The sequence below is a fragment of the Phyllobates terribilis genome, unplaced genomic scaffold (assembly GCF_046119375.1).
Source record: "Phyllobates terribilis strain yellow unplaced genomic scaffold, ASM4611937v1 Scaffold_2__4_contigs__length_985480577, whole genome shotgun sequence".
Taxonomy (NCBI): Eukaryota; Metazoa; Chordata; class Amphibia; order Anura; family Dendrobatidae; genus Phyllobates; species Phyllobates terribilis.
This window is the reverse complement of record NW_027362762.1, coordinates 734,894,838-734,918,909: the sequence shown is the minus strand read 5'-3', so window position 1 is coordinate 734,918,909 and position 24,072 is coordinate 734,894,838. Positions and strand designations below refer to the sequence as shown.

Below are 24,072 nucleotides of genomic sequence, written 5' to 3'. Positions count from 1 at the left end.
GCCACCTTTTGCTTTGATGACTGCTTTGCACACTCTTGGCATTCTCTTGATGAGCTTCAAGTGGTAGTCACCGGAAATGGTCTTCCAACAATCTTGAAGGAGTTCCCAGAGATGCTTAGGACTTGTTGGCCCTTTTGCCTTCACTCTGCGGTCCAGCTCACCCCAAACCATCTCGATTGGGTTCAGGTCTGGTGACTGTGGAGGCCAGGTCATCTGGCGTAGATATATATAGATATACAGTGGTGGCCAAAAGTATTGGCACCCCTGCAATTCTGTCAGATAATACTCAGTTTCTTCCCGAAAATGATTGCAGTCACAAATTCTTTGGTATTATTATCTTCATTTAATTTGCTTGCAAGGAAAAAACACAAAAGAGAATGAAGCAAAAATCAAATCATTGATCATTTCACACAAAACTCCAAAAATGGGCCAGACAAAAGTATTGGCACCCTCAGCCTAATACTTGGTTGCACAACCTGTAGCCAAAATAACTGCGAACAACCACTTCCGGTAACCATCAATGAGTTTCTTACAATGCTCTGCTGGAATTGTAGACCATTCTTCTTTGGCAAACTGCTCCAGGTCCCTGATATTTGAAGGGTGCCTTCTCCAAACTGCCATTTTGAGATCTCTCCACAGGTGTTCTATGGGATTCAAGTCTGGACTCATTGCTGGCCACCTTAGAAGTCTCCAGTGCTTTCTCTCAAACCATTTTATAGTGCTTTTGGAAGTGTCATTGTCCTGCTGGAAGACCCATGACCTCTGAGGGAGACCCAGCTTTCTCACACTGGGCCCTACATTATGCTGCAAAATTTGTTGGTAGTCTTCAGACTTCATGATGGTATGCACACGGTCAAGCAGTCCAGTGCCAGAGGCAGCAAAGCAACCCCAAAACATCAGGGAACCTCCGCCATGTTTGAGTGTAGGGACCGTGTTCTTTTCTTTGAATGCCTCTTTTTTTTCCTGTACACTCTATGTTGATGCTTTTTCCCAAAAAGCTCTACTTTTGTCTCATCTGACCAGAGAACAATCTTCCAAAACGTTTTAGGTTTTCTCAGGTAAGTTTTGGTAAACTCCAGCCTGGGTTTTTATGTCTCGGGGTAAGAAGTGAGGTCTTCCTGGGTATCCTACGATACAGTCCCTTTTCATTCAGACGCCGACGGATAGTACGGGTTGACACTGTTGTACCCTCGGACTGCAGGGCAGCTTGAACTTGTTTGGATGTTAGTCGAGGTTCTTTATCCACCATCCACACAATCTTGCGTTGAAACCTCTCGTCAATTTTTCTTTTCCGTCCACATCTAGGGAGGTTAGCCACAGTGCCATGGGCTTTAAACTTCTTGATGACACTGCGCACGGAAGACATAGGAACATTCAGGTCTTTGGAGATGGACTTGTAGCCTTGAGATTGCTCATGCTTCCTCACAATTTGGTTTCTCAAGTTCTCAGACAGTTCTTTGGTCTTCTTTCTCCATGCTCAATGTGGTACACACAAGGACACAGGACAGAGGTTGAGTCAACTTTAATCCATGTTAACTGGCTGCAAGTGTGATTTAGTTATTGCCAACACCTGTTAGGTGCCACAGGTAAGTTACAGGTGCTGTTAATTACACGAATTAGAGAAGCATCACATGATTTTTCAAACAGTGCTAATACTTTTGTCCACCCCCTTTTTTAGGTTTGGTGTGGAATTGTATCCAATTTGGCTTTAGGACAATTCTTTTTGTGTTTTCTCATTGAAGACAAATTAAATGAAGAGAATAATACCAAAGAATTTGTGATTGCAATCATTTTCAGGAAGAAACTGAGAATTATCTGACAGAATTGCAGGGGTGCCAATACTTTTGGCCACCACTGTGTATATATATAGGTATATATATAGAAATATATATATACAGGGTGGTCCAAAAGTAGGTCGACAGAAAGTGTAATAAGGTTATGAAGGGGGAGATTTATCAAACAAAATCCAGTAATTTTAGATAACATTATGTGGCGTGATGAAGCTTCTTTCAAATTATCCGGCCATATTAACAGGCATAATTGTATTTACTGGTATAATGAGAACATGCATTTAACATTAGAGCAACAACTAAATGAGCCTGGTGTCAATGTTTGGGGTGGTATTTCAAGTTTTGGTGTTTTTTGACCAATATTTTTTGATGGAACAGTCACAGCAGACAAGTATCTCGAAATTCTAATGAATCAAGTTGTTCCCCAGTTACAGCAACAGCCTAATTCAAATGACCTTTATTTCCAACAAGATGGGGCCCCTCCACATTATTCAAGAGTAGTCCGCGAGTATCTTGATGAAACATTTCCTAATAAATGGATTGGCCGAAGAGGCCCACTTGATTGGCCACGTTCACCAGACTTGACCCCAATTGATTTTTTATTTTAGGGAGTACTCAAGGACAAAAGTTTAGAGTTGAAAACCAAAAAGTGTCAGTGATTTGAAAAATGACATAAGAGAAGCATTTCAAGAAATTAATACCCAAAGAGACTTGTGCAAAAAAGTTTGTCAAAGCGTAAGAGGCGACTTCAAAGCTGTGCAAATTGTAATGGAAAACAGTTTGAGCACCTGCGTTGATAAAATTTAAGGGCTTTTGTATTATTGTTCAGAATAAAATTTAATTGTCAATGTTATGTTTGTGTTAGTAAATATAATTTTATATATAAGTCAAAATAAATGTTATTATGTTCTGGCCACCTACTTTTGGACCACCCTGTGTATAAATAAAACATATAGACCAACTACAACCCCAATTCGAAAAGAGGTGGAATGTAAGAAAAACAAGAATGTGAAGACTTTGAAATCACCTATATGCATATTTTATTCATAACAGAACAAAGAACACTACAGATGAGTGAACAAATTAGAGTGAAACTGAATTCTACTCAAATTGCACAAAGTGCAGATTTTTTTCAGATTTTCAGTGGTCGAAGATAGGGGGCAGTAAGGGAATTTAATGGTTTATTTCAACATTAAACATCAACTTAAATTCAAAAAAGCACTTCAAAGTTTTAATCCTCTTAATATATTGCAATCATCATATTATACAGCACTGTGTACTTACAATTGCTCACTTTGCACATAAACCCAGTTAATTCTTTTTTCCATTAGGTCAATGACATCACGTGATTAAAAACTGACTAGCTGAATCCTTCTAAGCTCTATGTAGAAACAGGAGGTAAATTTTCCCTGCATGAGTCATAAATCGCTGCAAAAGTCCCTGACAGGGGGGAGGAGGGAGTTGAAGAGGAGAATGTTAATGGCAGGGACAAGAGACTTCCTGTTTCTACTTAGAGCAGAGAAAAGAGAAGAATTATCTGGGTAGAAAGGTAAAATGAGCAATTGTCAGTACACTGTGCTATATAATATGATGCCTGCAATATATTAAGAGGATAAAAACTTTGATGGGAGGAGTGCTTCTTTAATAAGCTGTAAGTAAATCAATGGCTCAATAATCACAAGTTGCATGTCACAAAGAAATGTGAGAGGTTGAGTGATTCTCGAGATGGAAAAGTGTAAATCTGAGGGGAACCGTTGAAGGCTTTACTACCAGCCATCAAGAATTCTCTGAAGCCAAAATGTTACTGAAAATAATAATAATTTTTATTTTTATAGCACCAACATATTCCGCTGCACTTTACAATTTTAGGGGGGACTTATACAGACAATACAGAATAAGCATATCTCATATCGAAAGGAGTGAGGGCCCTGCTCGCAAGCTTACAGTCTATGAGGAAATGGGGGAGACACAAAAGGTAACATGTACATATATCGTATAATACAGCCATAATATGCTAAATAGGGTAAGTACATAATACTACATGAACTGGTCGCCAGCCAGTATGTGTACAGTACTGACAGAGGCTAATCAGTGCATGGATGGTATGAACATGAAGTTGAAGAAAATTTTAATATGGGCCAAACTAGGACAGTTAGATAAGTGAGGTGAGGCGATAGTCTAAAGAAATGGGTTTTTAGGGTACGCTTAAAACTGTGGGTATTGGGAATTTATCGAACTGTCGTGGGTAGTGCGTTTCAAAGAATTGGTGCAGCACGTGAGAACGGATGACTGTTGCTGTATCTGTTACATCACTCAAGCGGCAGGTTGAGCGAGAAAGATGTGCAGCGGTTTCAGTTCAGTTCTATGATTATGAGTGATGTTAAGTAGTAACTTATATACTTATATATTGTAGCGCCATTAATTCCTCAGCGCTTTACAGACACTATCAAATTCCAGGTATGTGTACCCGAAGCCTTATGGCAACAAGAAATCAAGCGAGTCATCAAGTGAAGGTCCAACAGAAATGTCAAATTAATAAAAATTGCGGCTACTTTTTGTCATTACCAAAGACTATAAGCATGTCCCTCTGCAGCATTGCCCCAGTTAAAGCTGTTTTTAATGCACAGACCAGTCAAACATACAGGAACTGTCCTGATTCCTCTTTAGTTCCCGTATTAAGTGAGTGAGCAGTTCCTTTACATTAGCATTCTGCCAGCACTATAAGACCTGGAACTTTCTTTCCCCAACTTCTTAGTATGTATTGCACCTGCTAATGTCTAATAGCTTGCTTGCCTTGAGCCTTCCCCAACTTATGTAATGTCTCTGTGACTGCGCTGCAAAAGATGGATTACACTTGAGAACAAGCAGTTGACAGCAATATAGAAGAGAGACACCTATTGGCTGGAACTTCTAGAGATTTTTCGCTGATAAGGCCATATCCATTTTATATAAAGATAGTGTATTACATTATATTCCAAATGTGATCAAGTTGCCTGAAAATACAAATGTTCATGTAAAGTGGTTGTCCGATCTAAAACGACAAGTCTGCGGTCACTCTACGTGACTGCAGACTTGTGAATCCTCACATCATGCGCACTGCACACTGTGAGGATTCTCTGGTGTCAGTGCCGGAAATGACAGAAAAGTAAGTGATTTGCATATTCCCGGCCACAATTCGATTAGACCGTTTCCGGCCTCACTCAATACACTTCCATTGAGCGAGGCATGCCAATCTAGTCGGATTGTGGCCGGGAGTATGCAAATCGCTTACTTGTGGTCACATGACTGTCGTTCCCGGCACTGACACCGGAGGATCCTCACAGCGCGCAGTACACATGATGGGAGGATTCACAAGTCTGAAGTCACATAGAGTGACCGCAGACTTGCCATTTTAGACCGGACAACCCCTTCAACTATTTATTCAACTTATCAACACTTTGCATTACATATCCCTGAGTATCACTGCTGCTATATTTGGTATACTATAATTCCAGAAAAATTCAAAACAAATAGATAGGATAGATAACGTGCACATTGTGGTGGCTTGGACTCAGTTATACATACCACCTGCTTCGTGTTGGGCAAAAGATCGCTTTTACATGGACCTGATTAGTCTATGAAAAAGATCTTCATACTGCTCCGATTTTGTGGTTCACATCATAACCACAAGAAATAATATATCTCACTAGTGGCCCACCGCACACTCATAAGCGTAGGCAAACATCCACTAAATCACTGTAAATTAATATGAATTACTCAGATATCACTTAGGTCGATCGTATTCTTAATTTTTATTTTTTTACAGATCTCATTTACCGTGCTGATACAGGATAAATAATACCGATAGTGAATATTATATATTCTGAGATCATGAACGTCCGTGTGATAAGCGCTCACTGAGACCTGGAACCATATTAAACGTTTGTAAAAGTCTGGCAAAAGGATGTGTTGTAGCTGGGACAGAACTTGTGCCAGCTGGAATAGTAACCACGTTAGTACTGGAGGGTTAACGCCTCTACATTAGTAAACTCATTTTGGATTTTTTTGTTGCTTTTGCATTACTGCATTCAGAGATCTGACTTTAATTTTTTTTCATCTACGTAGCTGATTGAGAGCTTGTTTTTTGCAGGATGACTTGTTTTTTTTCAATGGCACATATGATTTATTATAAGTGGATAAATGAAAAAAAAAACTTACACCATTGCTTTTTTTATGTATATCGTCATGCTATTTAAATGTCATGTTAATATTATCACTGAGTACCTTAAAGAGGTTATCCAGGTTTGGGATGAAAATCTGCAGTCACTTTATGGGTGCAGACTTTTCAATCCGCACGCTGTTAGGATTCTCCAGTACCAGCGGGGCGGTCACCTGACTGCAAGTATGCAATTTGCATACTTCCATCCAACTAGTTGTGCACGGCCTCCCACAATAAAAGTGAATTGAGCGAAGCCGAACTTGTCTAGTCAGCATGTGATTGAATGTATGCAAATCGCTGCCAATGGAGAATCTTGACAGTGTGCGGTGCTCACACTGTAAGGATTCATAAGTCTGTAGACATATAAAGTGACTGCAGACTTTCATGACAAACCTGGAAAACCCCTTTAGTACAGGACACAATAGGCAACAGGTTAAATTACTATCACTCAATGTAGTGGACAAACCACTTTTAAAACATAACATTTTATTGTTGAGAATAAAGTTGTGCACTCTGTCATAGAAAATGCTGAAGATCTCTCTCTTCCTCCAAATCCCTCATCCCCCCTCCCCTATCTTACTGGGAAGGAGCAAGAGGTCACACTCTAGCCAGTTACTACTATGCAAATAGCCGTGTACAAAGAAGTGGCAAACTCAATCCTCCAGGCTAATTACCATACGAATGGAGCTCTTAGCAGAGACCTGTGATAAATAGACACCTTAGGATATGAACCAGAGATTGAAAGAAAGAGGAAATCACTCATTAAGCCTCAAAGGATATCTGCCCAACCTCACACATCCCCATTTGCATATGTGTTCAATCTACAGTCTCGCAGGCACCGACATGAAATATGGAACATCGGAAGTTCTATAATTCCGATCGCGATGGGACACATATTTTTAGCGTCAGGGTTAGTTAAGGAATAATACGCTTACTTTTCCATATCTGCATGCCCTGCTGGTAAGCTATAACACAAAAGTACCAAAATAACGGACAGCAGCCAGGACATATCTTGTCTCTAAAGAAAGGTAAATTCGCAATAAAAAATATGGTATAATTTGCGAACTTCTGCGATCACCCAGCGAGAAGTTATCACAGAAATTAGATATTTTAATAACACCATGAAGGTGGAGACTTGCCCACATGAGGTCATCACAAGGGAGTGTGTGGGCACTGTCCCCCCTTCGGCATAAAAGATCCAGCTGAAGAAGGGTCTGTACTCATGTCGGGAGATACATATTTTGTAAGCACGGGTCCCATTCGATAACGCTCCATTGGAGCGCCTCCCCTCTAGCTAAACTGAATCGTCTCTGCGATCTGTCTAGTAGTTTCTTCTGTTAATCACTTTTTATTTTGTGTAACTGTATATTCTGTATTGTATTGTCCCCCTTTGTAAAATCTTTGTATGTTTTTCATAAACACTGCCTTCCTTTTGGATTAAATATAAAATTTAATAGTTCTGTTTCTTCTGTTTTCTAATTGTCCCTCCCCCGAAGCCATATACGCTACCGGAAAGCAGGCGTCCATTCAGGCCTGTCTTGTATTTGAATATTTAAAACTGATTGGTGGTGGCAGCAAATAATTTTAATTGGGCTATCGTGAAGCTGGAAGTGATCGTATGGGGGCATATACACATATTCCATGCATTGGAATTCGGAGGTGTGTACGCCATACGCTCACTGCTCGCTTGCCGATAGCTATGTAGTGAGTAATCGGGATCGTGCGTGTGCCGAATCCCTGCCAAATTGGTGACAGTGGTGGGATATTGTATGATCCTGCCAGTGTCGTTCCTGACACACTCAGTTTCACATTCCACTAATAAATGACTTGTGGGAACAGACTGATCTTCCGGCAGTCTTCAAAAAAATATATAAGAAAAATGAAAAACCAGGTCACCCAAGCGCTAGGCGCATGGAAGCACAAGATCCACCAGACCAGGTATGAATATGACCATAACACAGAGTTGATCCAGCTTCTTGTAAATTTGCAGATTTATTGAAAAATAGGAGATTTTTTAAAATATGCTATTTACAAAAGCACCATGGCAACTACGTGTTTCAAACACACATGGCGTTCTTTGTCTGAGCTGCAGCTGAAATGACTGCACAACTGTTTACTCTCCCACCCACCACACCAATGAAATCACATATAAGACATCACATGGTTGTTGGTAAAATCATTACATATGCAAGACAATGATTAAAATTAAAAAAAATGGTGGCGGTGCTTGCACAGATTGAAACCTGTAGGTCATCAATAAAATCGTGTCGGTGGCGGCGCATGCACAGATTTAGATCTCGGCCTAACTAAGTCTCTAAAGGACATAATTGAGCTGAGATCTCAATCTGCGCATTTATCGTCACTGGCGCCATTTTATTGAAGACCGCTGGGAGATCAATCTGTGCACACACTGCCCAAGGCAACGATGGTGCCGGCGTGAGATTTTAAACAGGAGGAAAGTCACAAAGTAGTGACCTCTCATACGGACACCAGAGGCAGGTAGAGGGGCCGGGGCAGGAGCCGAAGGCCCTACCCACAGTTCCGCCCCATGCAGCTAAAACTAGTACTGAAAAACATTAAATGTGGATTAAAGAAAAACAACAAAGCAGATTTCTCCAGTAAAAGTATTGATTTAATCTATAGAACAGCGCCATCACGGCCATGCCTTTACTTTACATTACTGTATCATGCTGAAAGGTTCTCTTTAACAAAAAAATATTTTTTTTTTCTTTGGTGCCTCGATTCATCAAGATCAGCTGTCTTCTTGATGGGGGGTCATGTAGGAGTCAGGCATGCTTCATTAAGAGACGCACTCCTCTTAATGAATCAGGAACGTCTGACACGTGACGTGAGCCATCATGTGCCATGTCAGAACTCTTACTCTAGTCCCCAAGTGGAGCAAGATTTCTGGCGTAAGTAACGCCACAGGTTATCATTAGTGATGAGCGAGCACTAAAATGCTCGGGTACTCGTTGCTCGGGTCGAGCAAATTGGAATACTCGGGTGCTCGACCCGAGCAAAGAGCCCAATGTAAGTCTATGGGAAACTAGAGCAATTTTCAGGCGGCTCCCCCCGGCGGTCTGCAGAGGGCCTAAAAATTGCCCAAATCGATGGGAACAGTTCTCATATGACATGGGAACAGCATGGGGAAGACCCCTGGAAGCATCTCTGACTCCCAGATCACTGCTGTCAACAACGTGGTCAGAGTATTACGCCACAATACGGACTCACAATAAAACATACAAAAATGAAACCAAAATGGATTTTCCTGGGAAATATGTTAACGAACATCCTTTCCAGGGTAATGACTTGTATATAAGGCAACATAAATAACCAAGAACAAAAATACTCCTCCACAACTCGGGCTATGTTCACACGTAGCGTTTTTGATGCGTTTTTGCACTTTTGAATTTCTTTCAACCAAGACAAATGCATTCACCAGGAAATGTCATTTTAACATTTTACAACCTTATCTGGCCATGTGGTGTGTGACACATCATCAGACACATGCATACAGTGCTGAAAAGACATGGGAACAGCATGGGGAAGACCTCTGGAAACATCTCTGACTCCCAGGTCACTGCCTAAAAGTGTGTCCATCATAAGTGATCCTTGGCGCATGTGAAGAAGCCTCCCGCCATGCACCTGTCGTTGCAGACTTGCAACAATCACCGTCCACGTCCTTGTCCGACTGCAGCATTCAGCTGTCCCTACCCCATTCCTTGGAATGCAAGCGCAAGTATGCAGGCAGCCACCCACCCACAGGCTGCAATACTATACTGCCAAATTTTTGACAGCTGCTTGCACTTGAAATGTGGCCTTTTAGGCTCGTGGAGGCAGAAGCTTTTCACAACCTTATGCCGGCGGCGGCCGGTCCACATTAAAAAAGCAGCCATAGAGTGCTCGGGAACCTTCCCCCACACTTTTCTTAGCTAGGGCTGCTTTTCGGCAGGGTTGGACGGGCTCACCAGAGACTCCTCCAGCGGGCCCTGGCTTCTCCTTCAGGAGAGTTCATAGTGCCGAGGTGAGGCCATGATGATGATAGAGGCCACCATCTGCTTACTTTTCTGTTACTTGGAATGCAAGTGCAAGTATGCAGCCAGCCACCCACCCACCCACAGGCCACAACACTAAACTGACAGATTTCTGGGCAGCTCTTTGCACTTGAAATATGGCCTTTTAAGCTTGCGGAGGCGGAAGCTTTTCACAACCTCATGTCGGCGGCAGCCGGGTGTCCATACTCGGTCCCCAGCCGCCACTATATTTCCCGGTATCGCCTCCGCCTTCCACAAGCACGGGTCCCACAGCATTACCCGTGCCCTCCCCAGTGCACTTACTGGGAAGGACCGCCTAACCACAAACACGTGGACAGGTGAATGTGGCCAGGGACGGTACGGAGCCAGTCCACAACTTTTTTTGCTGAGAGTTGTATTTAGCTCGGTGAAAGGACTGGCATAGAGGGAAACCGTATCTACCCTGCGTGTCATTTCTCCCAGGAAGTCCTCTAAAGCTGCTTGCACTTGAAATGTGGCCTGAACATATACTGCTGGTACTTTTCTGTGGGAATTTGCTTGCCTCCTACCAGCCTGGAATATTTCCAGCAAACTATGGTACGACGCCATGGTATAAGCACTGCCCCCAGTACCAGTAGCGAAGCCATCCCCAATTTCCTTCTCAGGAATTTTATTTGGTAGACTGAGTGGCTGCCCAAATACATTTTCTCACAAAGGAGGTGAAGATAGAGTGGCAGTAGGTGCAAGTTTCTCCAGCCTGTTAGATATTAGAGGGTGAACGGCAGCACATTGGATCAGTGGTTAGCACTGAAGCCTTGCAGGGCTGGGATCCTGGGTTCAAATCCCAGCAAGGACAACAATTGCAAGGACTCTGTATGTTCTCCCAGAGTTTGCGTGTGTTTCCTCCTCAGTAAAAAAGCAGCCATAGAGTGTCCGGGAACCTTCCCACACACTTTTCTTAGCCAGGACTGCTTCTCGGCAGGGTTGGACGGTCCCACCAGAGAATCCTCTGGTGTGCCTTGGCTTCTACCTCAGGAGAGTTCATGATAGCGATAACTTTGCAGCTGCTATGGGGCTCTTGAGCGGGTGAGAAAAGTTAGCCCTCAGAATCAAATCCTCTGGTGGGCACAATGTTTTTCAATCTGAAATAGCTTCTCAGTGGGAGTTGTATTTCACCACAGCCATATTCTTTAGCTCAGTGTAAGGACTGGCATAGAGGGAAACCGTATCTACCCCGCCTGTCATTTTTCCGTCAACAGGTTCCGCCCATAGTCACACACGACCATGCCTGGCTGTATGTTCAGCGGTGAGAGCCACAGATCAGTGTTACAGCTTTCAACAACTCTGCAGCGCTGGGCGGTTTGTCAATTAAGCATTAAGCATGTTATCTTCAGCACAGCCTGTTGCCGCTTGGCCAAGGCAGTGCTGCAGTGCTGTCAGCTTGTGACTGATGTGGTCATTTCGGAGATGGAGGAGGTGCATGAGCTGAACAATGTGATTACATTGAGGTTAAATTGGTGACGCTGTTTTTTATACTAAAGAAAGATCCTTTTGTTTTGTTTTTTTACGTTATTTTTAAGACAAATGCATTCACCGGGAAATGTCATTTTAACATTTTACAACCTTATCTGGCAATGTGGTGTGTGACACATCATCAGACACATCCTTTTTTATTTATGATGGAGGGACTCTGAAAGTCATAAAGCCTATTTTTACAGGGACATCAGACAGTCCTTACTATTCTTAAAAGGCCAGCAGTCGGCCCTAGCTACTGTTAGAGAGCCATCAGCCGACTTTGCTTTGTTGTTCCCATTATTAACAAGTGGGTCTCCTATACTGTTATTGCGTATCCAATGACTGCAAGGGCTGCTAAAACTTTGGAAGCAACCCAATACCCCTTTGAAGAGACATAGAGGAGGGTGTCAGTAAAAAAAATGTTCCCATTATAAAGGAGCGGGTCTCCTATAGTGGTAATGCCCATGCTGTGACTGCAAGGGCTGCCAAAATTTGGGAAAAACCCCACTAAGAATTTAAAGACACATAGAGCAGGGCCACAGTAACAAGGTACGACATGTTCCCATTAGAAAGGAGAGGGTCTGCTATACAGTTATAGGGTATGCAGTGAGTCCAACGGCTGACCAATTTTAGGAAAAATCGCACTAAGAATTTAAAGACACACGGAGCAGGGCCACAGTAACAAGGTACGACATGTTCCCATTAGAAAGGAGAGGGTCTGCTATACAGTTATAGGGTATGCAGTGAGTCCAACAGCTGACCAATTTTATGAAAAATCCCACTAAGAATTTAAAGACACACGGAGCAGGGCCACAGTAACAAGGTACGACATGTTCCCATTAGAAAGGAGAGGGTCTGCTATACAGTTATAGGGTATGCAGTGAGTCCAACGACTGACCAATTTTAGGAAAAATCCCACTAAGAATTTAAAGACACACAGAGGAGGGCCACAGTAACGACAAATTCCCATTAGAAAGGAGAGAGTCTCCCATAGTGTTGGCCTATGCAGTGAATGCAAGGGCTGCCAAAAAATTTGGAGGAACTTCAATGCCCCTTGAAAGAAACACGGAGGAGGGCCTCATAAAAAAATGTTCCCATTAGAAAGGAGCGGGCCTGCCATACTTGTAATGCCCATGCACTAAGTGTATGGGCTGACATTTACCCCTGGGGGGTATACATGAACATACTGTATAAAAAAAATTTTTTACAGTCATCATAAACACCCTTTAAAAAAATTATGTGGGAGTTGCATCACGGACCACGGTCACCCTGGTGATATGGTGGTGGAGGATGAGGAGAAGGAGGAGGACAAGAGCAAATAGACAAAATCAGGAAGCGTATACCCATGTGTGGGTGTGAAAAGGTACATGGGAATACACCTCCCAAGAAAAGACACTGGATTTGAGTTTATGTTATGCTGCTATCATTCAGTGGTGTTGAGAAGTCTAGCCCAATCCAGCTCTTGTTCATTTTTATAAGAGTCAGCCTGTCAGCATTTTCAGTTGACAGGTGGATGCGCTTATTAGTTATAATTCCACCAGCGGCACTAAAAACCCGCTGTGATAAAACGCTGGCGGCAGGGCAGGCCAGGACCTCCAAGGCATAGAGAGCCAGTTCATTCCACGTATCCAGCTTGGATACCCAATAATTATAAGGCACAGAGGAATCACGGAGGACGTTGGTATGGTCGGCAAGGTACTCCCTCAGTATCTTCCCAAACTTTGCACTCCTTGTGAGAGTACCCCGCGCCTCAGGGCCTGTGCGATGGGAAGGTCTGAGAAAAATCTCCCAGAACTTTGACAGTGTTCCCCTGCCTCTGCTGGATTGAAGTTGTGTCCCTCTCGCCTGTACTCCTTGGTTGTCCAACGAAGTGTGCCCTCTGCCGCCAGCGTTTTCAGATGGTAATTTTTTTAGTAGTTCCGCAACAAGGGCCTTCTGGTACTGCCCCCTTTTTGTAGACCTGTTCGCCTCAGGAATAAGTGATATAAAGTTCTCCTTGTAGCGTGGGTCTAGAAGTGTCACCAACCAGTAATGACTGTCTCCCAAAATTTTGAGAACGCAAGGGTCATGGGAAAGGCAGCGTAACAAACTCGGCCATGCGTGCCAGACTACTAACAGGCAAGACTTCCATGTCCTCACCAAGAGGATGACTGACCATGCTCTCCTCCTCCTCCTCTCTGTCCTCTGGCCATCCACGCTGAACAGACGGTATGACAGCTGTGCAGGTAGTACCGTCTATAGCGCATGAAACTAGCTCCTGTCCTTCCTCCTCCTCCTCTTCCTCATTGTCACCCAATCCACGTTGGGATGAGATGAGGCTTGGCTGTGTGTAATCACTCTGTATCGTTCCTTGCTCCATCTCATCGTGCTCCGCCTGCAATGCATCCTCTTTGATTGTGAGCAGAGAGCATTTCAGAAGACAGAGAAGCGGGATGGTGACGCTAATTATGGGGTTCATCATCTTGGTGGAGTCCTCAAAGTTTTGGAGGATGGTACATATGTCTGACATCCATGTCCATTCCTGAGGTCTTATGTGTGGAGTCTGAACTGAATACCGACGGCCTTGTTGATGCTGGTACTCAACAACTGCCCTCTTCTGCTCACAAATTCTTCCCAACATCTGCAGTGTAGAGTTCCAATGCGTGGGGACATCACACACCAGTCTGTGAGCCGGAAGCTGCAAACGCTGCTGAAACACTGTAAAGGCGGCGGAAGCTGTAGCTGACTTTCTAAAATGGGCACACACGCGGCGTACTTTAACAAGCAGATCCGGCAGCTCTTGGTAATATTTGAGAAACCGCTGATCCATGAGGTTAAGCAAATGGGCCAGGCATGGTAAGTGTGTGAGCTCACCTCGCCTCAGAGCCGCCACCAGGTTCCGGCCATTGTCACACACGACCATGCCTGGATGTAGGTTCAGCGGTGTGAGCCACAGATCTGCCTGCTCTTTCAGAGCTGTCCACAACTCTTCAGCATTGTGCGGTTTTTCACCTAAGCATATTAGCTTCAGCACAGACTGTTGCCGCTTGGCCGAGGAAGTGCTGCAGTGCTTCCAGCTTGTGACTGATGTGGTCATTTCGGAGATGGAGGCTGAAGAGGAGGAGGAGGCTGAGGAGGATGAGGTGCAGGAGCCGTAGACCGTGGGGGCAACCCTGATTGACCTAGGGCCCGCAATCCTTGGCGTCGGGAGGACGTGTTCCGTCCCAAGGTCCGAGTGGGTACCGGCTTCCACTATGTTAACCCAGTGTGCCGTCAGCGAGATGTACCGTCCCTACCCACAAGCACTTGTCCACGTGTCCGTGGTTAGGTGGACTTTACCAGTAACTGCGTTGTTGAGAGCACGGCTAATGTTTTGGGACACGTGCTTGTGTAATGCGGGGACGGCACACCGGGAGAAATAGTGGCGGAAGGGGACAGAGTACCGAGGGACGGCAGCCGCCATCAGGTTGCGAAATGCTTCCGTCTCCACGAGCCTAAAAGGCAACATTTCGAGCGCAAGCAGTCGTGAAATGTGAGAATTTAGTAGTGTGGCGTTGGCTGCATATTTGCGCTTGCGTTCCAAGGACTGGGGTATGGACAACTGAACGCTGCGCTGGGACAAGGACATGGATGTGCTTCTTGATGATGCTACTTGAGAGTGTGCAACGACAGGTGCAGGGCAGGAGGCGTCTTCGCATGCACCATGGACAGGGGATTGGCTTCCATGCACAACACTATTCCTGGACCCTGGGGTTCGGCCCACAAAGTAAGGTGCTTTGCTGCCATGTACCTGATCATGCTGGTGGTGGTCAGGCTGGTCGTTTTACCACCTCTGCTGATGCTGGCCTGGCAGGTGGTGCAAATGGCCTTTTTGGGGTTATCGGCAGAGTCTTTAAAAAACAACCAGACTCGGGAAGACATAACAGTTGTACTGGCAACTTCCTTCATGTTGGTGTTACGGGGAAAGGTTGCCTGCCTTCTGTCTGCGGCCACCACACTGCTTCTTCCTGCCTGTTGGGGTGCTCTGTCTCCCTCCCCCTGTGTGCTGCTGTCCTCGCTCTGCATGTCCTCCTGCCAGGTTGGGTCAGTTACTATATCATCCACCACCTCGTCTTCCACTTCCGCACCTTGGTCCTCCTCCTGACTTTCTGGCAATTGTGTCTCATCATCGTCCACCTCTTGTGACACTTTCCCACCGTCGCCTTCATGTGACCGTGGCTGCTCAAATATTAGGGCATTGCTACATGCGATCTCCTCTTGCCTTGCCTCAAGTGGATCGGGCGAGAGGCCCGAATCTATAAATGGAAAAGTGAAGAGCTCTTCAGAGTGTCCAAGTGTGGGATCAGTTGTCTCTGGGTACTCGGCATGGTGGGAAGAAGGAGGATCAGGGTGAGGAATATGCGGTCCAGACTCACGGCTACTGAGACTTGAGAGTGTGGAAGACAGGGTGGTGGTGGTGGTGGCTAAGTGACTGGAAGCATTATCCGCTATCCAACCAACAACCTTTTGACACTGCTCTGGGTTCACTAGTGGTGTGCTGCAGTCCCCTAGAAATTGGGACTTGAAGGTCAGGCGAGAAAATGTGGGTGTTTGTTGTGGCACAATTTCGGCTTGCCCACGGCCTAGTCCTCGGCCTCTGCATGCACCATTACCATCACTTCCAGTTCCCCGTCCCTTGCAAAGTGCCTTGGCCATTTTAAATGGAGGACAGTATCTTCCATGCTCACTACAAAGTTTGGAGCGAACTTATATGTGATCCGTGTGATAGAGAAAACACAGTTTTAAATACCTGACCTGTAGGTAAGTAGTGTGAACAGCAAACTGCAGTGAACTGCTTCAATGACACAATAAAGGAAATTTTTAATGGATGCCAGAAATGGCAGTATTTTCTGACAACGTATATGTGATCCGTTTGACGGAGAAAACACAGTTTTAAATAGCTGGATTTCTAGCGCTCTAATATGGAAAGGACCTGGCTGTATTCTGCAGTGCCAACAAGCAAATGGCGCAGAAAAAATGGTGTTCTCTGGATTGCTTTTTAAGCAAATAATGAGGATAAAGATCCAAAGAAAAGTATTCCTGGCCCCTGAGACCTGGGCCTTTGAATAGAAATATCTAACAGCAGCAGAAGGCAGAACTGGAATGGAGCCTCTTGTGCTATATGCACTGCAGTCTGCTGATATCTCTGCAGATGGATTAGTCCTCAGAAGGACTGTTTGTTAAGATGGATATGTGTAATTTACGGTTTTTCTCCCTACACCGCCTAATACACGTTCAAATCTCTCCCTGACACAGCAGCAGCTCTCCCTACACTGTCTGATCCGGAGTGACTGTGACGAGCATGGCGGCGCCAGGTCTGATATATGACGCTGTGCGACCAGCCAATCATTGTAATGCCCACAGCCAACATGGCTACGGCATTACAGTGCATGGCAGGCAATCCCTACATGTTCATTGGCTCTCTAAAGAGTGCCAAACATGCTTAGAGGGGACCCGAGTTGCCGCCCAAGCAGCCCGGAAATACTCGGCGAGCGCCGAGCATCTCGAGCAGTGAGATGCTCGGGCGAGCACCAAGCAGTAGCGAGCATGCTCGCTCATCACTAGTTATCATGAATTAGACAAGCTTTGGTTTCATGGCCCTATAGTGCCCCCGTCTCACCCCAGCTGTGTGTTTTGAGATTTCCTGATTTTACAATGGAATACCTTTTCAGAACAAATCTGACTATAACAATTTCACAGCTTGCTCAAGTGTGACGAGCAAAATGTGATTTTACCTTTTTAAGATTTATTTTCAAACTTGAAATGCAGCTATTTCCATTTACAAAACACGTCTTAGATAATGATAGGTTGAAATGTTCTGATGTGCACTGTAGCTCATGGCACTCGGTCTCCCTAGTGACATTGATATTGCTGAGGCTGTCATCATTTTCCATGTAACGTAGGTCTATTCCATTTTCAGAATTTCCAGCGTCATTAGGGTATCCTATAATTACCAGTGTGCACCACTCCTACAAGTCGGTGGCTGCAAAATAAAAGATGTTCGTGCAATTCCTGGGTTTTCCGACATTGACTGCCAGGCTTTCCAACTTCATGGAACTGCTGAAATGTTATGTGAAATAAGCGGAAAGAGTAAAAAAATAAACATATTTTACAACTAGATTGACGAGAAATATTACTCAAATGAAAGCTGCTTTAAAATAAATTTATCTGATTTTCGAAAACCCCTGAAACCTGGCTGCAATTTGTTATAAAAACAAAAACAAATATATGCTTTACTCACCCTTCCCAGGTCTAACGCTGAGTCTCTTTTTAAAAAAATCTTCCTGTAAAAGTTATACGTTCTCAAAAATTCTTAAAGGGGTTATCTGATTTAAGAAAGCCCATGTAAACGAACTGCCTGGGGACATGACTTTTGTGAAACTGGAAAAGCCCTTTAAGCGAATCTAATACAGAATTGTTCAGAAAGAGTAACTTTTACAGGAAAATGTAAAAAAAATGTCATCCCTTGAGATTACGAATAGTTGCTGATTATGCTATTCTGAGATACTTGATAGCAGAGGCCATTATAGTGTATCTGATACACCGGACTGCGTACAATCAATTGTATTTTATCAGCTATTCTTTCTCCAGCTTTCCTGAGAGTCTGGAAAAAAAAAACACAACAGGAAATAAATGACTGCGGAGCTACAGTGAGATTTCTGCAAGTGGGTTCTTTTCAGAAGTTGGGTGAGTAGCTCCATTGTTAGAGAGGGGTGGTGCACAAATCACTAGTCCTTGAGAAATGAAACACAGGAAACCACGTTTTTCACAGTGACGGCAAAAACACTCAAACCTCACAGGTTTTTTTTTTATTCTGCCTGATGTGAATACCAGTTACCTGCTGTTTACTTACATTACAGTTAAGGTAGGTGTATATTAATATTCCGAGCTCCTAGGCTAAGGTACACTATACTAATTCTGCAAATACCAAATTCATGCAATGTCTATATTTACCTTAACAACCACAGTCAGCCGTAATGAAAGCATATCACCTATCAGCCTCCTATGCCGGCACTATTTGCTGTGCATTTAGAATCCATGTATCTTACTGCAGAATTCACTATGTACACTGTGTGCAGAATTATTAGGCAAGTTGTATTTTAGAGGATTATTTTTAATATTGATCAACAGCTATGTTCTCAAACAAACCCAAAAGACTCATAAATATCCAAGCTTAATATTTTTGGAAGTTGGAGTGTTTTTTTTTTAGATTTGGCTATCTTAGGAGGATATCTGTTTGTGCAGGTAACTATTACTGTGCAGAATTATTAGGCAACTTGTTAAAAACCAAATACAATCCCATCTCACATGTTTATTTTCACCAGGTAAACCAATATCAGTGCACAAAATTTAGAAATAAACATTTCTGACATGCAAAAACAAAAACAAAAAAATTAGTGATGAATATAGCCACCTTTCTTTATGATGACACTCAACAGCCTTCCATCCATAGATTCTGTCAGTTGCTTGATCTGTTTCGATCAACATTGCGTGCAGCAGCCACCACAGCTTCCCAGACACTGTTCCGAGAGGTGTACTGTTTTCCCTCCCTGTAGATCTCTCATTTTATGATGGACCACAGGTTCTCTATGGGGTTCAGATCAGGTGAACAAGGGGGCCATGTCATTATTTTTTCTTCTTTTAGACCTTTACTGGCCAGCTACGCTGTGGAGTAGTTGGATGCATGTGATGGAGCATTGTCCTGCATGAAAATCATGTTTTTCTTGAACGATACCGACTTCTTCCTGTACCACTGCTTGAAGAAATTGTCTTCCAGAAACAGGCAGTAGGTCTGGGAGTTGAGCTTCACTCCATCCTCAACCCGAAAAGGTCCCACAAGTTCATCTTTGAGGATACCAGCCCATACCAGTACCCCACTTCCACCTTGCTGGCGTCTGAGTCGGAGTGGAGCTCTCTGCCCTTTACTGATCCAGCCTCTGGCCCATCCATCTGGCCCATCAAGAGTCACTCTCATTTCATCAGTCCATAAAAGCTTTGAAAAATCTTAAGATATTTCTTGGCCCATTCTTGACATTTTATCTTATGCTTCTTGTTCAAAGGTGGTCGTTTTTCAGCCTTCCTTACCTTGGCCATGTCCCTGAGTATCGCACGCTTTGTGCTTTTTGATACTCCAGTAACGTTGCAGCTCTGAAATATGTCAAAACTGTTGGCGAATGGCATCTTGGCAGCTTCACACTTGATTTTCCTCAATTCATGGGCAGTTATTTTGCACCTTTTTTGGCCAACATGCTTCTTGCGACCCTGTTGGCTATTTGCCATGAATCGCTTGATTGTTCGGTGATCACGCTTCAAAAGTTTGGAAATTTCAAGACTGCTGCATCCCTCTGAAAGACATCTCACAATTTTGGACTTTTCAGAGCCCGTCAAATCTCTCTTCTGACCCATTTTGCCAAAGGAAAGGAAGTTGCCTAATAATTAAGCACACCTTATATAGGGTGTTGATGTCATTGATGTCATTAGTCAACACCCCTCCTCATTACAGAGATGCACATCACCAGATTTACTTAATTGGTATTTGGCTCTCAAGCCTATGCAGCTTGGAGTAGGACTACATGTATAAAAAGTATCATGTGATCAAAATACGCATTTGCCTAATAATTCTGCACACAGTGTATATACTGTGCTTTATTCACATATTCATGGCTATGTAAACCTTTGGGCTCTTTTTTATGAAATGTACTTTATTATAAAAATCAGTTTTGATCAATTTTAATTTTATGATCATTTAGGAGCACACATGAGTTTCTGGACACCAAGCCATCAGAGCAGATTCATGGTTGGGAATGATATTGTGCAGCCTACCATGTATTGGCGGCCACTTTCCCGAAGACCACCAAATTAAAAAGTACGGAAGGTGTAGGGCTCCGGACTTTCACAAAATGACGGCGGAGGCCCCGCACCGCCGAGCACCCCGTCCTACCAGCCTGGTGCCCGCAGCATCGCCCCACTCCTGCTGCTGCCGAACACCCAGTCCTACCAGCCTGGGACCCGCAACATTTCCTGACTCCACCAGCTTCCTACAGCAGCGACCCAGCCACCTGGAACCCTGCTCCACTGCCACCGCCCCCCCCCCCCGATAAGCTACTGTAAAAGCTGATCATAAAATGCACCACCATTTTATTAAAAAAATGTTTTTTCCTATTTTCCTCCCCAAAATTTGGGGTGCATCATATAAACCGTCTTATAATCCGCAAATTACTGTATATCTGTATATAAGACTGCTTTATTAGTTTGTAAACTAGATTTAAATGACGTAGAGAATAACTGTATATAAAAAGCATTGCATACACGTCATACGGATGTCATATGGATCCTAGGTGAAAAAAAATCGCTTTGTACTCGCATGACACTCGTCCTACTCTTTTGGATCAACATCGGACCGATTTTTTTATTCAATTGTGTGACTAAAGCCTTAACCTGCAGATATGGGGTTAATCTGCAGTTTAATAGCGTTATTAGCCTGCCTGATGCTCGCACTTATCCAAATGCTGCAGGTAGTAAATTACTTTATTCTGCCCGGCAGCGGCGATGGTGCGGGTTCAGGCACCGATCTGAGTATAGACAGCAGCAGCTGTAACCCCCCACACAATGCAGAGCGAGTGTCAGTCAGGGTCTGTATATTTAGAGCGGTGACTGAACCCCCACCGGCGCTGGCCCCGTGACTGAAACCGGAGCACTGCAAGCGGAATAAAGTTCATTTTCTCCCCGCAGCATTCGGATAAGTGCCCGGGCAGGTTAGTAATGCTAATAACCTGCAGATTAAACCCATACAGTATCTGCAGATTAATAGTGTTTTTTCTGGTGACGGCTTCCCTTTAAAGTTGTTAGGATCCTTATGCTTGCCTGTTCTTTGCCTGCCTGCTTTCAATACTTTAAGGCTATGTGCCCACGATGCAGAAATGCTCCGGATTTTACCTGAGTGTTTCTGCATCTCCCTGGCAGAAAAAAACGCATACGGATTTTACATGCGTTTGTCAAGCGTTTTTAGCATGCAATTTCGCATGCTTTTGTCAAGCACTTTTCCAAGCGATTTTAGCATCACTTGGAAAAGTGCTTGAAAGTTGGTCACACTATATAAATCCATGCAACCGGCATGGATTTATACTGTGTGATCAACATAATGTTAAAAAAAAAAGAATTAGAATTAATAAACGTATACTCACCTTTCCGGCGGCCTCGGTCTGCTTGCTCTGTGGCGAGTACCGGTAATGTAAAAGGGCCTTCCATGACGTCAGCGGTCATGTGACAGGTCACGCGACTGCCGACGTCAGTGGTCCTGTGACCTGTCACATGACCGCTGACGTCATGGAAGGTCCTTTTACAATACCGGTACCCGCCACGGAGCCAGCAGCGATGCCGGGGCCATCGGAAGGTGAGTATAAGGTTATTTTTTATTTTATTCTTTTTTTTACAGTTTTCTATGGTACCCGGGTCCAGAGGAGAGTCTCCTCTTCTCCAGACCCGGGTACCATCCACGCATTGAATCGCATAATATCAGCATGTGTACATTAAGTCATGCGGATATTATGCGGTCCAATGCAAGTCAATGGTGGCGATTTTGCCGCGATTCCGCACAATTAATGGTTGTGCTTCAGATTCTTCCGCAATGATAATCCGCAGCGGAAATTTCCGCAGCATGTGCACAGCACATGCGGATCATCATTGGGAAACATGAAAGACCTATTAACAAGCGATTTTAATGCATTTCCACGAATTAAATCCGCATTGTGGGCACACAGCCTTATTCCAAGGACAGACTGCTCAATTTCTGCCTTATACACTCCTTAACACTGAAATTGCAATACCAAGAAGGAAAAGTCGTGGAATTATGTAAATCACTGGATTGATAGACATGTTAATGATATGCAAATGATGAACATTGGAAACAAAATTTTCCAAACATCTTGATTTATTTAGTATCAAATATGAGAGACATGTGTAGAAATACACACTTACACACCATAGCATGCTATCAATGAAACTATTAATGATAGCTTGAGGAATGTTCTGCTATGTTGAATGCACTTGGACACACAAATCATCAAAATCTGCTGCCGGCAGCTGTCTTTGCAATTGCCAACCCATGACTTCCCAGATGTGCTCAATAGAAGACAAGTCTGGAGATGTTGTAAGCCATGGTAGCATGTTTAGGCCATACAGGCTGCTCACAATAGCACGAGCAACATAGGACCTGATGTGGTCATGTGGAAAAATGGCCTCTTGAGACAATGTGGAGAAATGACTGTACCACAGCTTCCACAACCAAATCATTAAAATGCTAAGTTGTTATGGTACTTGGAATGAGGACTAAAGGGGTACGGCTACTGTACAATATGCCAACCAACACCATAATCCCAGTAGTAGGACCAGTGTGATGCTCCCTCATGAACGCCTCTTCATGGAGTTACTCAAATGCTCTCTAAAATAATCTCCAGCATCATTGTGTCCAAGACAAAAGCAGGTTTCATCACTGAAAATAGACTTTTATTCCAGCCTCTATTGCTCCATTCCAGCCTCTGGTCTTCATTTGGAGACTACGTGGGTAATACCATGAAAAAGGCTTTACGAGAACATCACACCGTTCCCACTTCCAGGATTATGGTGTGAGATTGCATTATGTGATTCTAGTCCTCATTTTCTTTAGCCAGGGAGGTTTTTACAGTTTCAGTTTAGTAATTAATTTGTGATGATACCTTGTTGTATTTAACCAATGCCGGTGTAGCATCGGCGTCTCTGCCCCCTGCCAGGCAGAGACGCCGTCCCTCTCACCGCCGTGCTCCCTGCCCGGCGTCCTCCAGCGCTCCTCTTCCTGCTTCTGCTGCCGGCACGCGCAGATTCCCGGGCACTGCGCTTAGGGCGCGCGCGCTCCCTCCCTCTTAAAGGGGCTGCGCGCGCCGCCCTAAGGAGTCCCCGGCTAATTGCCGGAGGTCCTCCCATATATAAGGCACCTCCTCCAAAATGGAGGTACCCGAGCAATAGTTGATGCACAGTGTACTTACCTCTGCTTCAGCCCTCAGGTCCCGTTGCTAGCCTGACTACTAGTCCTGCCCGCCAGCCTGACTACCAGTCCAGTCCGCCAGCCTGACTACTCTCCAGCCCGACAGCCTGTCTTCCGCCAGTCTGTCTATGGGCTTTGCCCGCCTGCTTACCAGGAAGCACCTGCTTGCTACCTGACAGCCTACCTAGAGGCTCCTGCCTGTCACTTGCCGTGACCACCTGACAGCCTACCTAGAGGCTCCTGCCTGTCACTTGCCATGACCACCTGTCAGCCTACCCGGAGGCTCCTGCCCGTCACTTGCCGTGACCACCTGACAGCCTACCTAGAGGCTCCTGCCTGTCACTTGCCGTGACCACCTGTCAGCCTACCCGAAGACTCCTGCCCGTCACTTGCCGTGACCACAAGACAGCCTACCTAGAGGCTCCTGCCTGCCGCCTGCCGTGTCTGCCAGTACATCCATCAGGATCACTCGTCAGCCTGTCTGCTGTGCCCATCTGCTATACTGGTCAGTCCCAGCCA

The 24,072-nt window shown here is 44.4% G+C and overlaps 1 protein-coding gene across 2 annotated transcripts in view; it reads right to left on the bottom strand.

The window, feature by feature from the left end:
• Nucleotides 1-24,072, bottom strand: part of LOC141227055 (tetraspanin-2-like) — a 255,304-nt gene that overhangs the window by 153,069 nt on the left and 78,163 nt on the right. The gene's annotated exons all lie outside the window — the stretch shown is intronic.